Consider the following 23,593-nt stretch of genomic DNA (forward strand, 5'->3'; position numbering starts at 1 on the left):
TGCAGACACAAATAATGATAAGTTTTATTTAAAAACATTTTAGGAACTTGCACACTAACTCCTAAAATTGCAACAATTTTAAGTACACTATTTCTAATCAAATATAAGCACTAAAATGATTAATATTGCTCATCTATGAAAACTTCATATTTCAAAGAATATTTTTGCTATATACACTTATAGTCTGCTCAGTAAATGAGCTCTTAATCGTGAAGGAAAAAAAATTATATTGAACACAATAACTACACTGGTACATCTTTTTAACTTTCGCTGGAGAAACATTTGAATTGCTATAAATCCTAGTAAATTTTATAACACCAATGGCACCTTTTGAAAGATCGAGATCACAATTTTTAAAAAATGGCAGCATTTGCATTCATATGTAATAAATATTTATGTATTTATTTTACCAATCATCAACATCAGCAATAATGTATTCATTTTAACACTATAAATTAAACACTCACGTAAAAAAAATTTATTGCATTTAAGTGCTTTTGACAAAATCAGTTTAGAATCTAAATGATCTAAAGAAACTGTTAAGTAAGTAAACATCTCCCTTCATTGAAAATTACCTTGTTTAAAGACTTGGCAGATTGAGTTACTGACAGCAGATCATAAAATGTTTTTGATAACAAAATTTCATTCTTTAATTTTTAAATTGTATTCTAGTTATTTTTTACTATCTATAAAATTATAAACAAATAAAGTTTTAATCTTTGTTTTTAAAAAAAAAATTTCAAACACATTATTTTAATAAATGAGAGAAGCAAATTATGCAATATTAAAAATGAGCATGTTGCTTTAAAACATACTCATTTTGCTCAAAAACGTAGCTCTAAAATGTTTGTTATTTAAAAGAATTAAAACACTTAGGATTCTTTACTTATTATTAATAGATAAGATTTTGCATTGATAAGAAAGAGAGAAACTAAATTATTGATCCTGATCTTTCAAAGCATGCTTACAATTATAATGAATACAATTCTTTCCAGAACTTTAACGAGAAGAAAATAAAGTTCATTTGACCTTAACTTATGGAAGAAAGAAAGTTTATACAAATCATTACAGCGAAGGTAAAATCTGTTAATTTCCAAATATCATTTCTGGTGAGGCTCTTTTACATTCATCATTACTCTCTCAAATGAGCAATATGATAACAGTTTACATGCTGATGTTCTAAAAGTGGCACTTTGAGTTTGAATTAAATGAGCAATCCAGGTTCGAATATTATTATACATTTAAAATTTACATTATACATTTTTTTAACATTTAGTTTGGTTCCATTTTCATAAGTATTTGATTTTTTATGAATTTTAGAAACTTGATTCGTAAATTAATTCGAAACTTAATTCGTAAATTTTCATCCTGTTTGTAATAAAATTCACCAAAAATCCAATTTTTACGATACTTACAAACTTTTTAAGTAATAAAATAACCCTCTGTTAGCCATCAAATTCAAAAAAAAATTTTAAGAATTTTAAAGTCAAAATCTTAGTTTAAAGCCAATGTTCAATTTTTGAAACATTAGTGTCTCAAGGGTTCTATTTTCAAATAATTCATTGAGTAATGTTGTTTTCATTTCATTCAATTGATATTATGACACTTATTCAAGATAAATAATGAATGTAAAAAGGGATGAATATATTTAGGTTCAACTTCTTTTGACATGAATTTTCCATTCTCTGTCTGTAGAAAAATGTTTTTAAAAGTAATATTGCAGGAGATGAAGTGGAAAATCAAATTCTAGAGTCAAGGGGGTAATAAGAAACATAAAAGTGAAAGTCCAGTTATAAAATCGAGTTAGAAAGTGAAATTTGATAAGCCGACATTATTTGAAAAAACTGGAGAAAAAAATTTGCAAACATTTCATTAATGTTCATTGTGCTCCTTTTGACATTTTTCATAAACTATTCTGGGTGAATATTTAGAATATTTCATCAATATATTATCATTTTAAGCCTTTAAAAAAGTTTAAACTATTAATGCATTTCCTAAAATAATATTTTACATTTTCACAGACTTCTAAGAGAATAACATTTTGTTCCGACTGAAGGTGTGAACTGAATCGCAGCTGATATGACCAAAGTCAGTAAAAAATGCCCTTGCCAATCTTCCAATAAATGGAACATTGTTAAAAACCCAATTAAATTTTTCTTCACTCAATTTTTTTTTATTTTGTTGTGTTTAGATCCGCATAAGTAGTAAATTAATCAAATTTCACGTTTTTTGGTTTGCCTTTTATTAATTCAGTATTTAAACAGTTAATCAGTATACTGTGAATAATCCTTTTTCCATGCAAATTTAGTTACTTGTATGTGTAATAATATGTGTCTGAAAATATATGCTACTGTATACTTTGAAAAATTATACAGAAAAACAGCAAGTAGGAATTATGTATATCATTAAGCAGATTAAAGATAGCTGTAAAATTTAATTTTAAAAAAAAAATAATAAAATTCTATCATTAAAAAACATTATATTAACAATTCTTTTTTTTTCCTTAAAAAATAAATGAAAAACATTTTTGACTACAGCACATACTACGAACATGAATTACTACCATTCTTTTATCAATTCCAACATGAAAATTGTATAGCATTAATCAAAACTAATGTCTACTTTTTTGTATTATTATGCTACACAAATATATCAGATTACTCATTATTCATGATTTGTTTCCTTGAAATTTATGCAGCTATAATTTGCATAATTCAAATTGATTATTTACAATTTATTTTTTTTGATCAAATTTGCAGAAAATTAATTATAATATACAGAATCAGTTTCATTGAAGCATTTGTCTGAGAAACTGATAATTTCTGAACTGCAAACAAAGCAATAGCACAAAAAATTACCAAGGAAAAAAAGTTGCAAGAGAAATATTTATTAAAGAAACACTGCTTTGGGGAAAAAAATCATAAATACGCCAAAATTTAAAAACAAAAATTTTATTAATATATCATGTAATAACACTTTTAACTGTGCATTTGAAATTTAACTTTCTACAAGTTGAAAAAACAAATTAAGAAAAGTGATATTCTGATAATTATCTTCATAAAACGTAGATGAAGAGAAAAAAAATCAAAATTAGGCTTACAATTGTTTTGTTTTTTTTTAATTGCATGATTAAAAGCGTAGATGCGAATTTTAAATGTTCTGGAACCACATTTAAAATAAATATATTTTCAAAATTATACAATTCTACGCATGGCTTCAATTGTACAAAGTAACTTTCATATTATTGCTATCAGCAGATCTTGAGAAATAACAAATTATGTATTAAAAAAGCTATCATAATACAAAAATCTCTGAAAATTTGACTAAAAATTAAGAAAAATAAACTTTATTTAAAACAACAAAAGATCTTGTAAAATTAAATTACATAGATTTATCTTCATTATTATTTTACAGTCTTAAATAAAAGTGAACACAGTGTATCAATAAAATTTGTAGGTCAACTATTTAAAAAAAATTTCCCATAAATTTCATTAAGCGGAAATGTTTTAATACTGCTTTATAATATAAAATCTTAATTAAATAATTATTGATCAATGTATATTTTTCACTTTTGCAGATACCAGAGATCGAGTAAGGCCAAAAATCATTCCAGTACTTTCTTTAAAATAGGCTGAGATAGCCATTATTTAAAATCTGTGATTATTTCTTATAATAATTTTGTATGAAAAGTTATATTTCATGCATTAAATCTTGATACAAAAGAAAATAATAAAATAGAATAGAAATCATGAAATTTAATTATAATTTACTTAACAAAATCTGTTTGTTTTGTTTTTAATACTTTTAATTCTATTTTTGAAAAGAACAGCATATAATACAAGGTTTCCAATTTTGTAAAAAATTAGAACATAAATTTAGCTTTCAAATCATGTTAAATTTCTCTATTAAAAAAAATAATTAAAAACATTTAATAACCAAATGAACCAATTTTTAGTCGACTACACCATTTGAAATTGAGAAAATATGTTTTCCTTCAAAAAAATTGAGAATATTTTAATCTTAAAATAATTTATAAAATAAGAAAGGTTTGGTCATTTTAACATAGGTTGAGATAGAACATCTAAATACATTTAAGTATAGCAAATTTAAATAAATATATATATATATAAAAGAGATATACTTATATGGCACAAGCTGGGATTGAACTTAGATTAGTAGTTAGATCTTCTAAATCAGAAACCTTTACAAGGTGAGTTCAAATACTTAATTTAGAACCCACTGTTGAACCACACTGATTTAAATTTAGATATCTAAGGTTAAATTCTGTTCTATGGTTTATCAATAGCAAATATACAATAGCATCAAACAAATTACTGGTCTGTTGAAATATTATTAATAGGACTTTTCATCTTGACATGCTGTACCATGTGATTTTTCATATTTTGTTTTTGAATGAAACCCATTCCACAAACAGAACAAGTAAAAGGACGTTCTGTTGAATGAGTCAACATATGATGTTTATAGTTTGTACTTATGTTTGATGAATATGGACAGTGAGGACAATTAAACTTGTTGTCTTGCTTACTAAGTTTTCTCAGACTTTTGGTAACAATAAGGCTTATATATGATTCAGGGCCTCCAAAAAGCTTGAATTGATTATTAGGATTTCCTAAAAAGAGAAGAAAAAAAATTACATATTTTAAGAATGAAACATAATTATAATTTTTTTACATGTGAAATGCAATATTTAAAGTTAAACTTTAAAATAGTTTCTTTTAACACAAAAAGGTTTATTTTTAAATTTAATTTAAAAAATATATTGTAACAAAAATATTTTAAGCCATATTGAATTATAATATGAAGAACTACGTAAAATTTGTCACAGAAAGAAAAATAACATATGAAACCAAAAGAATTACTTTTATATTTTTCACAGGTTCATTTTACATTATTGGTACTTTGTTTGTTATCATACCCTACTTTATTCTAACATTATTATATTTCTAAAAGAATAGTATAATTTAAAAATTTGCAATAAAATAAGAAAGAAAAAAGGATTTTCCAGAGGAAATGATGTGATTAAGAAAAAAAATTACGTTTAAAGTATATTTACATATTTCATAGCTTTATAATCCAAGATACTAATATAGTGAAATTTTCCATTTCATTACAAGACTAAGTGTTCAATATTACGCTATATTTAATCATTGTTTGTGGCTATCCTATTACTTGTATATATAAAAAACATATTGCATACACTACAACATCCAATTTGCTAGTATCACCTAATCTCAGATATTTCAATTTCTACCAATCTGCTGCGAAACAAACACTGTGACTAAGAGATTTTTCTTCCTCTTTGCACAACTGCCAAAAAGAAAGAAACATGCATATATAGAAGAAAAATTGAAACTCTTTAGCCCTGATTGCACAAGACATTTGATGAAACAGACTACTTAAATATGTTCCTTAACATGAAACTGCTCATAGTAAGTTTTTAAAACAAAATTTACGAAAAGTATAATTTTAAATAACAAAAATTAATACCATATGTTATTAAAATTAAAAGCAACATATTTATTTTTATAAATTAAGAACAACATTAATTATAATTATACTACTTATAAAATGTTATTCAAATATGTTTCTGGAAAACATGCATTACTAAGTTCACTAATTTGCGCAATTTATTTGCACATATTTGTTTGATCACCTATGTTGGTTTATATTAAGCTTTGATGCATAAAAATATTTATTTGTGCTTATTGATACAAAATTTAGATTTGTTTTAAAAAGTAATATAGAATTAACTAGTTTAAAATAATGTAATTTGAATGAAAAATATTTACATGGAAATATTATAGAACATACAAAAAATAGAATAGAACATATAAAATGTGCATAGTTAGTATTAAAATGTATAGATCATACTGTAATATTTTCAAGTTTAAACAACACCTGATACTATCATTCTAAACATATTCGCATACAGAAAACATAAATGAAGAGATGAGTGTTTTAAAACAAAACCTTTAAAAACTGGAGTAGTTTGTTCAATTGTGAAAATGAAATGTTATGTTGCCACCTAAGAGTAGCTTCTGTTGTTAAAACTTTATTACCTAATTAATATCTGCAGTATGGCCAAAGAATAACAATAATTTTATGTTAAGAAATACATGTTTATAATAACATTATCTATTAAATAAAAAATTAGATAATTTATAAAAAATATTAAACTAATGAAGGAGTAATATTCTTTTTAATTTGATGAACAGGAAATCTATCATAATAACTGAGTAATAATTGAACATATTTTTATAGACCAATAAACATACATGATTTTCTTAAAGAATAAATTATGGATGCATTTTACAGTTAACTGCATGATTTATATTTCATTATATTAAAATAATTTATCAGCACTATTATGCATCAATAGGAAATTATAAATTTTCCGAATAAAGACACTGGAATAAAAATAGCCATTAAAAATATAGTGTAATTATATAACACTAAGCAATAAGATAATTTAAAAATAAATAATAATATATCACGTTATCTATAATTAAAAAAACTCTACTGGTAATTAATCTTATCAATAAAATTTCATTTATTGCACTTATTAAAAGATAAAAAACATTTCAATTTAAATAAAACCACAACTAATTATAAAATTAACAAATTCAGTTCATTTCATACAGCATAATTGACAAATAAAGTTTCATAAATAAATATTTTAATAAAAAAATTTACTTTAAATAAAAATATACAGTGTAAAAATTAATAAGTTATTTTAACTAATGGAAATTTAACTATAAGATCATTAAGACTAACAACTAATTCATTAGTATATACAAAGAAGAAACAACTCTAAAATAATCAATTAATTTTTCTGCACACTCTTTAACTGTAGATTACGAACTCTAGAGTGGAATGATATTGTTTTTCTGTGTAACAAATTAGGTTTCTTTCGTACTATTGAAGAAAAAAAAATTTATGTATGAAAATGAGATTTTTGAACAGAAAATTATTAAGATGTTATATAAAAACTGATAAAATATTATAAACATAAAAAAATTATAACCAATACTACTAAAATAACTATTAATTCAAATTTGAAAAAAAATGTTTGAGTTCATTAATTCTTAATGGTTAATAGGGTAAGATGCATTTCAAAGAATATGCTGATTATCATTGATTAAATCATTGACCATTAAAAAGATATGTAAAATATAGCATTAAGAGATACTTTCAATAAATCTAAAATTGTTTATTCTCAATAGTTACTTCAAATTCCTTTCTACAGTAAAAGTTCATTATAACAAAAACTCACACTAGCAGGCGGAATTATTTTTATAAGCAAAACTACATTTGATTTTAAGTTAGCTGTGAAAAAAGCTAAATGAAGAAATGAAATGCAATGGCTTTTGAAGTCCCTAAAAAACTGAATTTTGATTTCAATTGAAGCTGCCAAAAAGGAAAATTAGTATGCGGTCAACGACGGCACATTATTTTGAAATTATAGATAGAATAAATACACAAAAATCCCTAGATTTAAAGCAGCCATGACAAAATGTTATAACTTTTAAGTCTTGTAACTAAAAAAAAAAAACACTTTTTTTTTAAAAATTTATTCAAAGTTTATTAAAAATAAACATTAAACAAAATATTATAAGAAATGTAATATTTTAAAAAATTAATAAACAATTTTAATGAAAATATACAAATTTTATTAAAAATGTATCGACTTATGTAACGTTACTAAATTATTCCTGCCTTTATGATTTTTACAATACTTTACATTGCTTACCTACCATAAATGCTTATCAATTTATAACAACAATTTGTTTTTAGCATAATCAACAATCTTTTTAAGCAAAATTAGGAATCTTCATGTCTTCACTGCATGTTTTTAAAATATTTTTGCAAAAACTATGCTTAGGTGCAAAATGAAAAACAGAACACCAAAAACTTTTGAACTAATGATGGGATTTTTTTGCACTAAATATGTAATCTTAATGTTTTCACGAATTGACTTTAAAATGTTATTTAGTTTAATCAGGCAATATTTAAAGCAATTAAATCAAACACAAAAGCTTACTTTCTCTGAAATACCTTTTTCTTTTTGGCTAACTTTATCCCAATTTTTTTCCTAATATTCTCTGATTATACATTTTTTACAACAAATTGAGATGTTTTAGCAACAGGTAAAATATGATCCTGACACCCGGTGGCTGAGCGGTAGCGCTTCGAGCTGTCATGCCACAGGTCCTTGGTTCGATCCTCGGGCCGGGCAAGGCTGACTCAGCCTTTCATCCCTTCAGTGGGTCGATAAATGAGTACCAAACATGCTTGGGAATTAAACACTGGGGGTTCCGCGTTCAGCTGACCACCTAACCAGAAAATCTGCTCCTGCACCCCAGAGCCCAAGTTCAAGAAAACTGAGATGGGCACAGTAGACCTTGGCCCTCTATGGGCTGTAGTGATGCTGAGTTTTAAAATATGATCCTAATATTTTGGTTATGAGAGTGATAAACACTTTGGATCCTTTAATGTTATTTTCACTTCTAAAATGCTGAATAGACAATCAAACCAAAAGTCATATTTTTAAATACTCATTTATTAAAAACTATTTGACCAATTCCATTAAAAAAATTTCACTTAAAATTACATAAAATTAGAGTGATGAAAAAATTTTAATATCTCGTAATCCACAGATGTTTTGGACAATTATTAATATAAATAATAAAAAATATTTATATATATATATTTTTTTTTTGCAGAATTTTCTTTGGATAAATGAATTTCATAATTGTGAGCAAAAACTACTTGATTCAGAAGTATAGTATGCACCATTTCAGAGGTATGGTGAAATTAATATGAAAGATCGCAAAATTTCGACTGCTCTTACCCCTGAACTTACCCCATGTTTTTCAGATTGAGGTGTAATGCTCACATTTTAAAGATCAAATATCCTAATCTGTTGAAGAAAAAGATGTGCTTATTAAAAAAAGCACATTTCTATACCTGATTTCTTAATTTTAAATATCCTCTGCATAAATTGAGTGGCATAGCAAATTTAAGATTATATTCTAGAATCATTACAATTGCATCTTAGTACGTGAAAATTTAATCATTAGATCAAAAGTTATAAAGATATTCCGTTTTTCATTTTGCGTAATGTATTGTATTTTATTGACAAAAATATTTATGAGATTCAAAATATTTATTAGTTAAATGACAACCAACGAATAACTATATGAAGCGCATAAGTCAGTACATTTATAACAACTGTATTATATGCATAAGAATATGAGTATAAAAAAGATTTTCTGAATACATTGATGAATATTTTATATATAAAACAACATTTGAAATGTAACTGTATTACCAAATATTTGTTTAATAATTTCAATGTGTTATTTGAATGACAAGTGTTCAACTTGTCTTTATAATGTCATTTAATATCAAGTGCTCAATATCACACCTATTTTACTAAATCAAAAACAATTGCAACATGACAATTGCAATACAATTGTAACATGATCACAAATATTTACTCATAATTAATAAATAACTAATTGAGACAAAACTATGGAATATTTTAGGAACAATAAAGAAACTGGCAGAATATTTGCTATAATAATTCAAATATTTGATAAAATATTAACAGTAGTATAATTTTCATTCTTACATCAATTAAAAGATCGTTATAATCATAAAAAAATTAACACACTAGCACATTATTCCTAGATAATTAAAAAGACTTCTGATATTTCTTACATATCAAGTAATACTGAATTGAACTCAATGAGCAATACAAATGACTCAGTAATAAATGAATATAATCATTACTCAATAAATTTAACAAAAATAAGTGCACAATTTTTAAAATTTAAAAGAATGAAACATAGGTACCTCTATACTAAAAATTATACAAAGAAATTTCCTTTTTTCACACTATTATTCAGCTATCTAAAATATTTAATTTTGTGTTAATCAATTATTTTTCTAAGATTTAAAGTTGTGTTTAAACTTTTAAAGCATTTATAGATAATTCATAACATGAAATAATTATAGTTTCAAACAGTTCATACATACAGTCATTACAAAGATCTAAATATATTTCTCGATTCCTCAAATCCCAAAAGCCCGAATTCGTTCATCCACATGTAAAAAAAAAAAAAAGATAACACATTTCATTAAACTATAAATACTCACATAATCACAGTTCTTTGAAATTAATTCGACATAATCTAACGCAACGACCACGTAATTCTCATGCTTAAAAGGAAAAACATAGAATAATATTAAAATTAATTTTACGACTATTGCAATCACAATAAAATATATATATATATACACATATAACCAGCAGAATAAAAGAATGACAACATGAAATCCTTTTAAACCCCCAGAATGTACCAGCTTTTAAAACACAATATTGCTACTAAATTATAAAAAAAAAATATGCCACATATATAAGCGATTTGACATAAACATTATCTAATAAGAAAGTGCATTATACATATCGAGAAATTTTAAAGTTAAAGCTTTTATAATTAGCAAAAAAAAACATAATCAGCAAATAGATTCATTCATATTAAAAAACTAATAATGCAATGTTTAAAAGCTAATTATTTAAACTATACTAAAGAATAAAGAGCAAAGAAATGGAGAGACTACAAATAGTTTTAGGTTTCTTTTGGAATGAAATGTAAACAAAGCCGAAACAAAAACTAAAATCAAATTTACAAATGAAATGACAGTTCATCAAAATAATTCGCTACTAAAGAAATCGGAATCGTATTTCTGCTAATGTCAGCCTTATTTTTTATTATTTCCACCTGTCTGGAGCACTGCGCCATCTTGCGAGAAATTGATAAAACTTTAAGAGAGGTCTAAATCAGATTTTATCAAATGATGTTGCTCATAGTTTTTAATCTCATCTAAAATAAGTTACAGGCTTCTTTTTCAAATTTATATAAAAATTCGCATTATGTTTATTTTGACATAAAAAAAATTGAGTTTCTTCAAGTATTGGCTTATGGGGTCCAGACATTTGAAACTAATAATTAATGAATAAAAGGAAACAACAAAAAATATTTTTGTTTTCATTTTAATATTATATTTAAAGTTATCAACTCATTTCTGTTTAGTTATTACTTCCAATTATTTTTAACCAAAAAACTTTTCAAAAAAAGCTATATTTTTTAAAGGAATCTGTAGTTAATTCTGAAGCTGAATACTTATTGCAATGTGATAATAAGTAAAGAAAAGTAATTCAAGTTTCCGATTACAGGATGGCTTTATAGGATTGTTTTAAAATTCTGCTTTCAGAAAATAATTCACTTTTAAATTTTTCACGTCGGTAAAAATAAATAAATAAATAAACTTTATATCGAATGAATGAATCGACCAATTTTAATGTAAAATACAGATTTAAAGGGATTTTTTTCAGTCACTGTTCATACATCAAAATATAATGTTTTAGTGCACATTGAAATGTTTAATTAAGTCTTATTATTTAATTAAATATTAAATTTAGTTTTTCGGTTTTAGAAATTAAAATCAATCAGATTGTAAGTTTTTTTATTCGCAAATATAGTTTATGCAAATAAGTAATTTCCTAGAACAGTTAAAATAACAACTTGCATCATACAAATTTTATTTCAAAACACTTAAAATCTCCAAACTCAACATTTAATAAACAGTTATGAGCTCTCTGCTTTAGTTTAATTCACAGCTTACTGTTTTATTATGAACTAACATTAACTAACCTGAATCTGAAAAGTCTTACTCAATGAAATCACATTTAAATGTTAAAACGTTTAATAGCTATAGCAGTCTACCCAGGGCAGTGCTTAGAAGTGAGCAAAATAGGAGATCCTAGGCCTCCAAAAATTCAAGACTGATTAATAGTTATATTACAAATTTTTCTTAACCTTTTCTAATTGGTGGATATATTTTTACTATTCCTTGCACAAAAAATTCATACGAGTTATTATAATTTAAATTTCCAAATGTGTCTAATTTCATATTAGCTAAAGTTCCTTTTTAGAAGTGTAATTTTTAAAATAACAACACGAAACTTTTTATCAACTTTTAACTTTCAGAGACGACGTAGAAATTAATTGTAGTAAAAATTTTAAATATTGGCGATTTGTGAGTGCGTGCATGGAAGGCAACTCTTGAGAAGTACTCTGAAAAATGTCAATAAACAATAATAATCAAGGTTGGCATGTTTTAAAAATATTTAATTAAAGAAATCTTTGATTTTAAGTTATGGATTTATCTAAAAAATATTATTTACACAGTACTGCGTTATCTAATATATTATACTAGGCTGTGAGAATAAACCATTTTATATTTAATAACCGTCGTTGAACAGCCGATCCAATTTTGAGTTTACGATTACCAATGTTCAACTGCGTAGCCTTGTAATTTTGAACCCAATCCATTAAACAAGGAAACTCCTGGATCAGTACCCCCAGAGGTATGATTAGTTATGGGAATATGGAGTACTTTGTGCCCGACAAATTTTAAGTGCATCAGTCACCATTTAATACACTGGGATTGAACCCATGACCTTTTGGACATGGGCCCAGTGCCCTACCAACAAGGCTGTCCCAGTCCCAGCAATTAACCATTTTATTTTATTTTATAACCGTCGTTGAACAGCCGACCCAATATTGGGTTTAAAACAACTAATGTTCAACTCCGTATCGTTGTAATTTTGAACCAGTCCAGAAGACAAGGAAACTCCTGGATCAGTACCCCCAGAGGTATTGATTTGTTATGGGAGCATGGAGGACTTTGAGACTCGACAGATTTAACGTGCATCAGTCACCATTTACTACACNTGTTCAACTCCGTAGCCTTGTAATTTTGAACCAGTCCGGAAGACAAGGAAACTCCTGGATCAGTACCCCCAGAGGTTTTGATTTGTTATGGGAGGCATGGAGGACTTTGAGACTCGACAGATTTAACGCGCTTCAGTCACCATTTACTACACGGGGGATCTTCGGCCGGCGAGGATCGAACCTACGACCTCTTGGACATGGGCCCAGCACCCTATCGACCAGGATATCCCTGCCCCAACAATTAACCATTGACATCAAATCTCACTGATTTTCACTGACAATAAATATTTTATAATCAAAATTAACCCTTAGCACTCCGATGTTGCCTCTGAGACGCCATCAACAATTATCACTCCAAAATTAAACATTTCATATCTTATTCACATTATTTTAAGAATTATATAAAAATACTGTTTTATGCATTTTAAATGATTTAGTGTTTATATTAGTTCAAACAGCATTAAAAAGTACTCGAAGTGCTAAGGGTTAAGAAATCAATTAATACATAAAGAATAAAATAAATAAATAAAAAATTGAAAAAAAAGCAATATTACGTTGGGTTTTTTTCAACAGTTAAAATGTACATAAAAATTTAACTTTTAAAATTATAATTTTTCATTAGTTATTTCATATCATTTTCATATTTTAATGTGATCATTGTTAGTATGTAAAATAATTTGCTGTTAGTATGTCAATAAATTTATTTCAATTATACCCTATTAATTTCATACACACTTATTTCAATACAAATAGTTTTAAAACTTATAAAAGATGTAATTAGGGTATCTACTTGCAAATAAATAATAAGGACTGCGGAGAATAATTTATTTTTAAAAATGTTTTTTGATCTAAATTAATTCACTTTTCATTCGACAAGTTTTTTCTCAGCCTTTGATGTTTTTAGTTACATTTATGTTCTGAGTTAGATAAAAAAAATATATAATAACTGACTTCATTTATTCAGTAATTAGCTTGCAATAATTAAATAATAATATTAATCTTTTTATTATCAGTGGTATTAAGAATTTGCGTTGCAGCATTATTGTTAAATAATATTTAGTATTATTTATACATTTTGTCAGAGTTTCGATCGTTAAACGCGGAAACACTTTGCAAAATCTGATTGAAATTTTAAGAAATACGATATTTAATATATGCTTTCTTAAACGAAGCATTATTTTTATTAACCGTGATAAAATGCCTTTATGTTTCTCCAGGGCGATAACATCCTAAGTAAGCTCCTGTCTGGTAAGCTTTAATGCATCTTTTAACAGTAGTTTCTCGGAGGGTTAGTCTTGTAAATTATTAACAAAACTGATGAAGTGTTTCATTTTGAGACAATTTTTAAAATTTCATTTGATAATTATATTACAATACAATAGGTGAAATTATTAGAACTGAGAACATTTTGAACTCCTTAAGATTCTTAATGTTTTTTTCCGTTAACTTCAAAATAGTTTTAACAAATTAATTAATTTTTAAAGTAATATTTAAATACATTCGAATTTTTGAGGTCAGTTTTGAATTAAAAAGAACCTCTTTTTATTTCCCTTACTTTTTTTCAGTGCTTTATGTATGCTTTATTTAACAAATTGCTCTTTACAGTGCTTTTTTCCCTTTCCTCAGTCCGTAACTACAGCGTCTAAGCTACGCTGGCCGATAAACGACTGCAATTCTTAATTATTATTGATTTTAATTTGATATGTAGCAATACTGTAAGTTCATATTCAACTCTACTCGTTTTTTTTAAGGGTAAAGAAAATGAATTTTCGTATAATAATTTAACAATACCGTCATTCGGGGCTACTTTTTGCAGTATTTCGCAGTTTTTGAACTTTGACATGTAAAAAAACTATGTTAATTCAAACTTTAGTAAAATTTATCGATGTTATATTCATAACTGGACTCAGACGAGTGAATTTGATCAATATTATTATTGTAAATATTACATGCATTATTTGCATGTAATATTTACAAATAATAAGTCAAAACGTACCTTGCACAAAGTAGCCCCCAAGTGGGGCTACTTTGTGCAGCGATAGGAATTCAGTTTAATAATCAAGTGTTTAGTAAAATATTGATATAAAATTGTTAAAAAAGTTAATTGTTGACATTTTTAATGACAAAAACATCAAGATATGTAAAGATATTAGTTTGAAAATAATTTTCAGCGTTAAAAAACCATTTTTTTTGAAGAATTTTTTCTTAAAAAGAATGTTTATTTCAAAACATTTGAGTTTAAACAAAAGGAAACCATATACATTTTTAAACATTGAAATGGATGAAATTTTAAAAATAATAATTATTACATATTCATTAACATTTATAATATTGTTAAATTTGAACATAACATCCTTGAATGAACATGACAGAACTTGCTCTTCAGTTTCTGTCAAAATCACCTGATGTCCTATAAAATATATTTTTAGGTGTTAAATCGTTTGATTAATTCATTAGAAGAAAAATAATAGTTTACCAGGAAGTTTCACGTGTTTCTTGTGAATTTTATTAGAGATAGTATTTCTGTGGATTTTGTACTTCCGAGAAGCTTCTGCAATCGACATACCACCAGCAACTGCTTGCAAACATTGTTGCAGCTTTTCTAAAGTGTAATCACGGTAATTTCTCGATCGTGGTATTTTTTTTATAACGTCTGACAATTTTTATGCCGAAAAAAAAAAGAATGAAACTTTGCACAAAGTAGCCCCACAGTGCATTTTTTTTCATTTTCCGTTTATTTGTTAATAATTTTAATTTTTTTTAACTCTAACATGATATAATTGTTTATTAATGTATAAATAAAAAATTTTGCACTTCTGACAATTGTTTTATCAATGTCTTTGTATTTCACAGCTAAAGTTTCCACGCACACTTTTCGACGTCTGACGTTCTCGGAAAGTTGTTGACATTGGATAAACAAAACACACTCTGAGATTGTTTTAAAATTCGAAAAAAATTTTGTAGTAATAGAGGAGACTTCTATCTTCAAATTCCACGCATTTCTAACGTGAAAAATACATAATACTGAGTAACAGCACTTGAAAAGTGCCAAATTCGAATTTGCACAAAGTATTCAGAATCATAATGTTATGTAAAAAAAATATTTTGAGTTATATATTGAGTTTGAAGAACATAATTTAAATGTTTTTAATGATGAATTATTTAAATCTAAGAAATCACATATAATTTTAGTGAATTATTGGCAAAATGATTCTGTTGATGAAATGACGTAGCTGATACGAATCAAAATCCACAAACAGACATGTTACATGTATAAATAAATATGTTAGATGTCTGCGTGGTTTCTTTTCCAAAATTGTCGGAATAATTTGAGTTCTGAGGAATGAAGTTAAACAATTTCTGAAAAAACATCTTTTGATAACCAACTTGGCCACTATTTTTTTGGGCGGATTACATATCTATATTTATATTTGTGTTTTATCGATTAATAATTTACGTACGAATAAATTACAAAGTAGCACTCGCGCTTAGAATGGAAATTATTTCTTGAATCCATTCAACACAGTATAAGGGAACATTTCTACCATTTTATTTTGTTAACGATAATAAAAATTTGTATGAAAATTAAAGGAAAATTTTATTTTATCAAAAATTACTCGTTAAATTTGCCGACATTTTGAAATTTCGAGGGGGATGTGAGTTGACACACCTAATCCATCTCTTTGGCTCTTCTAGGCTTTATGTAAATCAAAAAACTTTTCTTATATATGCTTTACCGGCAAAGTATGAAACGCCGACATTGTATAAAATGCCGGATGTTTTTAGGCAAGGTTTGAAATATGAGAAGTATTACATACTTTCCCTAGGCATTGTATATAAGACCTAGGAATTCTGTAGAATGACGAATGCTATTTAGGCAAAGTATGAAAAAAAAACGTCCAGATGAGGTTATTATGTAAATTATGTGCATTTCTCAAAAATAAAAATGTTGTTCTGAAAAAATAATGAGAGTGCTATTAAAAAAAATTATTCAAAATGTGTAAAGAAAAATGAAATTTGTACAGAACATAATTTATGCCTTTCTTATTAAGGGAAACGAAATTTTCCTATAAAAAATTCACATTTAAGTCACAATTATTTTCAGTTTAGAAACAAATATTGCACAATATATCCATTTCATCACCTTTACTAGCATGGCCACAGAAGATTTTCTACTTTGCCTGTTTCTCATTTGGCACTCTATAGAATGCTTAGGAATTGTGTGAAATATAAATCATTTTATATATTGCCGGTCAGTTTTAGGCATTATATACAATGCCCAGGCATTCTATAGAATGCCAGATTTCAAACTTTGCTAGTAACATATTTCATAGAACATACAAATGACACAGATTGAAAAAATTATGCTGAAATTCGAAAAATATTGACAAAATTTCAATTACAATTCTAATCGATAATTTAGGAAACAATAAAAAGAAAATCTGTGCTATGTCTTAAGCGCTATCAATTTCCAGCGCGTTTTTTAAGATATCTGAGTTTTGCAATGATTGTTCAGTCAACAAGATTTGAACAAAATTAAAAAAAAAAAGCTTTTTTTTATCAACATTTATTTTGATTGTTAAATATTTCGTACATGCTGCAATTTTCCTTTCCAACACCTCCAATTTTATTGAAAAAAAAGTTAGTTGTTTTCTTTGAATTTTTCCAGTGAATAAAAAAGAACATAATTCTGAGAAGCGGGATAGTTTTCAAGGAAACATAAATCAATGTAATAAAATATTGTTCTTCTTAAATATTGCTCTTTGTAGATTAAATGAACTTCTAAAAGTATAGCAAACTTATTTTTAAATGAGCTGTAATTTTATTTTTCAATGAAAGTTATTCTTCCATTGAATGAAGCAAGAGCCGTTTAATATTAATTTCCTTTTACTTTTATTTATTTAACTTTTTTTTTTTTTTTTTTTTTGACATAGTCTTAGTCTNTTTTTTTTTTTTTTTGCTAATTTAAACAAATTAAAGATTTTATACTCAAATTAAGAAAGACGTTCAAAGATAATCCTACCCAAAGAATAAACTTTTTATAGTTATGTTTTATTTTGTATTATTTTATTTAATTTTAATCGATAAATTTTACACTGCAGGGTACACAAATGTTAATATTATTTTAAACTAAGTCATTTCAACAAAATCCAAAACTTAAATGAAATCAACCGATTAATTAAAGACTAAAAATGTAAAATTAAGACTTTTTTTAAAATTTTTATAACTCAGAAACTGTTTAGCCGATTTCGCTAAAATAGTAAATTTTGTCATTTAACAGTATTTAATTCAAAATAATAAGTTATTGTATAGGTATACAATGCAATGCAAAAATTTTAGATCGCTATTACCTTAAATAGACAAAATAATAAATAATCTAAAAATATACAATTTTGCAGGAGATTATTTTTGCCTTAACAAGTTTTACAACTCAGAGCAAAAAAAAAAAAGTTTGATTAATAGCCCAAGAGGTGTAACGAAACCCTCAGAAAGTGTATTTATCATTAAGGGGTCTGAACTTTCGACCGCTCTAGATTAAACATATGGGACTATATTCTTCAAATTGTGGTGCGGATATCACCCATATTTTGAGGATCAAGAATCCAAATCCGCAGAAATAAAGGATATATATATTCAGAGAAATTACGTTTTCTTTTCTTTTCTTTTTTTTTTTTTTTTTTTTAGACGGAGGCTCNTTTTTTTTTTTTTTTTTTTTTTTTTTTTTTTTTTTTTTTTTTTTTTTTTTTTTTTTTTTTTTGTCTGATCTCGTTAGCTCCAAATATTTTTTTTTTCCTTACACATTGAACAATTAGAAATCGTTTTTCAAATTGTATTAGAAAAGTTTCTTAAGAAAATTTCCTAACAGAAACCAAAAAAAAAAAAAGTATCTGAAATAATTCATTCAATTTTAATAATTTTAACAGATNTTAGAAATCACTTTTTAAATTGTATTAAAACAGTTTCTTAAGAAAATTTCCTAACAGAAACCAAAAAAAAAAGTATCTGAAATAATTCATTCAATTTTAATAATTTTAACAGATTTTATAAAGCAATACAAAAAAATATATAATAATAAATTTTAAATCATTAGTCTAATTTTATTCGAAAAGAAAATACATGTCTATTTTATTAACTAGATGCAGAATAGTTATGTCCATTCTGAAATTGGGTACCTGCAACTTAAGAAGATGGCTCAAATCTCATGGTAGTGTATTGCTTGTTAACTTTACAGCTATTAGGCGAGGATTATTATCACGATTAATCAATTTTCAGATCAGATTTAATTGAATACTTCTAAGCGATGACACGTGTGGGTGTCGAACCTGATTAGCTGCTGAATCGTGACTAATGTCAAGATTTACCCAAGCGTGACGTCGCTTGCAAGCCTCCAATTGCATTATAAAAAAATATGTCAAACAATTTATTAATATGTACCGAATTTCATTTCATTTCATTTTAATATTTCAAACAGATAAAAATAAAAATTAAAAAGGCTTTTTTTTAAGCAGAATAAAGTAGAACATTTAAGAAGAGGAAAAAAATAATCATAAAAATAAATCTTCGCACCTGTTAAAAGTAAGTAATTAACAAAATTGATGTATCATTTATTGTTCTAATTCAATTTGCTTTCTAATTATAATTTTAAAAAAATTTAAAACCTAGCGAATTTGTTTCCTTGTTTCTGAACAATAATTTCAAATTTCTTGCTCAATGCAAGCAGTTGGATTAAAGAATATATGAAGAAAGCTCTTTGCATGCCTTTTCAAAGAATAATAAAAGAAAAAGATGAAACGGAACCTAGAAATCAGTCTTGTTTTCATTTACCCTCAAGGTATTATTCATTCATTCAGGATAGTAAAAATCTTGGCGACTTTTTTTGTAACTGAGAGAGAGTAAAGAAAAATTGCAACCCTGTAAGAGGAGAACCGGATTCGGTAATTTGACGACATGGTTCACGAGTTCCTGCTCCTGTTTCTCTTCTTGAAATTCTTACAGATTATTATACTTCGTACGCGAAACGACCTCAAAATGGCCGCCGTGTACTAATTTTGTACTATCAGAACAAGGAAAGAAGAGGGAGAAAGACGCCATTTTTTATTTAGCTCATTTATAATCAAATATAGAACAGTAATCTGCCTTTTCCGCGTTATTTGCAGAAATCTCTTAATTTTTTTTTATCAGTGATAAAATGTATTATTAATGTTAAATTCCTAAATAATTTGATAATAAATATATTGCTAGACGTAAGTTCACTCAGGTTAATTAAAACTATATAAAAGTATTTAATTTCAAATGTTTTATTTATTAATTTTTAAAATATTTTTTCTTAAGTATTTGAAAAAATTAATTCATATATAAATTTAAAAAAATAAATAAATAAAACATATAGCTTATTTTCCCCAATACCAATTTTTTCTATGAATAAAAAAATCACGTATATAACAGTTTTTATTTCCTTCATTTTTTTATACTTGAAGTACAAATTAAAATTTTAATAAAATTTATCTTTAAACATTTTAAAATTTATTTTTTTCTTCAAATTATAATAAAAATGAATCGATAAAGTATTGGTGTGGAAACTGATAAAAACTATTCATTCTATAACTCTATTCACACATTCTTCATTCTATTTAATGACAGAAACTGTTTCCAGTTTTACTAGAGTCATTCAACCTAATAATTATGATTAATGAATTAGACTTAACAATAATTAATACATTATAATTAATGACTCATTAAACTACTTAATTAGTTCATAATTAAATGAAGAAAATCTTATCTAAGATAGAAGAGTGGTTAAAATTTACTTTGACTAAGGGGGAAAGGAGCTGCTCCTTAGTATTGTTTCGAGTGTGATATTTTTTAAGCATCCGATATTTGTTCTCGATGACAGCATTAAAATATCAAAAAGCGCGGCAGATGGTAATTACACGTAATTTTATTCTTTTAGATTTAAGGGCATATATATATATATATATATCGNAAAAAAAGAAGAAGAAATATATATATATACACACACACACACACACATATACATATATATATATATATATATATATAGCGTCAGTGTCCAACTTATCTTATGTTTTAATTAAAATTAACTAACTTTCTAAAACAAAAAACGCATGCTCCCTTTTAACCCCCTTAAAAAAAAATTTTTTTTTTCATGTTATGCCCATTAAAACTATTACTAGGATTTGTTAATTGATCCGTTAAATAATTAACGTGTGACCGATAAGTATTTAAACAAATCTGGAAAAAAAAAAGTAGGACTAGAAGACGATTGTTGCGTGTTCGGGATGAAATCAGGACGCGAAAAATATAGATGGAAAATATAGAACAGAAACTAACGGGATTCGAAATTGAAGGAACTACAACACCAGCTATACTGTTATCTCTACGAGCTCAATTTTTATTTTTTATACCTATAGCTATAAGTTTTGAATGCGTTGCATAATTATTTCTGTTATGATCTTGAACATGTTATTATATTATTTATGCCGTTAAAAGAAATTCTCAGAAAAAGCCATTTTTTATTGTGTGCCAAGGATACTATTAAAATTTCCAGCAAAACTAGAAAATAATATTTCTGACATAGAGTAAGCAAAAAATTAAAATAAATTATACAAGCTCAATAGCTTGTGTTAATTTCTCCAACTATACATACCGATTCTTATTCTATCAACTATAAAATTCATTTACTCCGAAAAAAATTGCTTACAAAAATATTATAATTTGTTTATTCAGTGTTATGATTGTTTGAAGTTTTTTTTAGTGTTTAATGAATATTAAAAGGTTTAATATCATGTTAAACTACACAATTTAATGTATTTTTTTCATTTTATTATTCTTTAGGTATTATTAAAACTATATTTATAGATATTATTATTTATAAAATTGCTTAGTTTAACAAGAAGTAAAATTAAAAATCAAACTAAAATGTCTGTTTTATTACTATTGTTTAATTTATTCTTATTATTATTTCAGTGAAATTATCATTAAAAATGTATGTAGTTTCAAAATTACAATTTTTTCTCTACTTTCTTTTCAGTTTGTTTTAATCTATTCTGTTTATACTTTTGCAGTAAGTATGGTAATTTTCTTCGCTTAACTTTTTTGTCATAACTTTTTGTACAATTCAAATTTAATTTATTCTACTCTCTCACTTCCCCAAAAGCGTTTAAAGCTTTTTTTTTACTTGCTTTTATTATTTATTTTTAGTTAGTTATTTTTCAATGGAAGGGAAAAAATTTATTTTTTTCAAAATATTATGAATTTAGATTTTTTTTTTCATCATAGTAATGATCATTTAAAAAAAATAAATAAACTGTAGTATAAAGAACTACCTGTACTTACGATTAGAGAATGACCTATATGTCGTAATAATAATAATATGTTTCAATAATTTAAATCTCAAGTGATGCTTTTGTTCAAAAAAAAAATTTCTAAACTTTTTTTTGCATAAAATAGATTGATTTTAAGCTTTTTTGAGATTAATGCCGATAACTTTTATTTTGACAGAATCAACACAAATTTTATTAATTATATTATTATAAATAATTAACTACTCCATCGTAAACCTTAATCATTCATTGTCTTGAATAATTAAGATTACCACCAAAAATTTTCCAGGATTTAATATTTTCTTAAATCATTTATTTTTATTTATGGTACAACAACAAGTCTTGTAACAAATAAATAAGAAATGTAGTGGAATGTAACAATGCTTCTAATAACTTCCAATAACAATGGCGGACATGTAAAGCAAAATCATTAATATATATATATATATATATATATATAACCCTTCTTATTACTGCCCATGTCTAAAGCAAAGCCTTAAAGAGGATTAAAACTGTCATCGTGATTTGACCATGAATAGGATTGGCTGTCAGTACGCACGTGATCGATGATGTCTTAATGACCTAATGAGAAATTGGAACACTCTTGATCTCCACAATTTCAGTGGAATTCATGTTGCTAAATCCGGCGTTTTAGCAACTTAGCAAACTATTTAAGAAATTTCGGTAATGAGCCATGATAAACACAAAATAGGAAAACTGTTGAATCCATGGGAAAAATATTCAAAGTTAAATGGCGCTTTCCAATTTGAACAAATAGAAAATTTACGTGAAAGCGAAGGATTAAATTGTAAAAAGATGAATAGAATATTATTTTGGAACTTTCTGGGTGGCTCTTTTCTCNTTTTTAATATAAATACCTATAAATATTGTCTAATGAACTAGTTTAATAATTGCATACTTTAAATTTCTTTAAAAAAATTAACAAAATATTCATCTAATTTTAAATTAATTTTAAACTAAACTAATTTTAACAGTTACCTGCAGACAAAAAAAGGTAAAAAAAGGGGCGTGGTCAAAACTGAAATGGCCATAACTTCATCAATTTTGCTCTTATTCCAGAAAATTTTTTTTTAAAATGTTCAGTTAAATGCCTAAATTTCAAAAATATAAAATGTAAAATATCGATTTTTTGACAAATTTTTGCTTCTTTGAAAGTCCCTTGTCACCTTAAGCAATTTAAATTTACTTCAATAATTTTATTTATTTCCTGATTTTCCTTTCTATTAAAATAAAAATACTTAAAGTACATTACGTATCATTTACAAAATCAGAAAATAAAAGAAATTGAATAAAGTAAATAAAGGTTAGTGAAAAAGAAATTACGGAGACTTTGTCCTCTCTTTATCTCTAGTATTTCACTTGACTTACATGGCTAGATAGCAGTGTATACTCTAACATATAGGC

The 23,593-nt window shown here is 25.7% G+C and overlaps 2 long non-coding RNA genes across 2 annotated transcripts in view; one reads left to right on the forward strand and one right to left on the reverse strand.

Annotated features, from left to right (window-relative positions):
• On the reverse strand, window positions 1-10,603 carry LOC139424925 (uncharacterized). Its single transcript, XR_011636042.1, has 2 exons — window positions 10,063-10,603; window positions 1-4,630 (listed from the first exon to the last, which is right to left on the reverse strand). It is a non-coding gene; the product is annotated as an uncharacterized lncRNA (long non-coding RNA).
• LOC107448039 (uncharacterized) overlaps window positions 5,330-23,593 on the forward strand; it is a 23,744-nt gene continuing 5,480 nt past the window's right edge. Inside the window, exons 1-2 of the long non-coding RNA XR_001584614.3 lie at window positions 5,330-5,450; window positions 21,877-21,909. This is a non-coding gene — a long non-coding RNA (uncharacterized lncRNA). The remainder of the gene's footprint in view (window positions 5,451-21,876; window positions 21,910-23,593) is intronic.

The sequence above is a fragment of the Parasteatoda tepidariorum genome, chromosome 2 (genome assembly GCF_043381705.1).
Source record: "Parasteatoda tepidariorum isolate YZ-2023 chromosome 2, CAS_Ptep_4.0, whole genome shotgun sequence".
Lineage (NCBI taxonomy): Eukaryota > Metazoa > Arthropoda > Arachnida > Araneae > Theridiidae > Parasteatoda > Parasteatoda tepidariorum.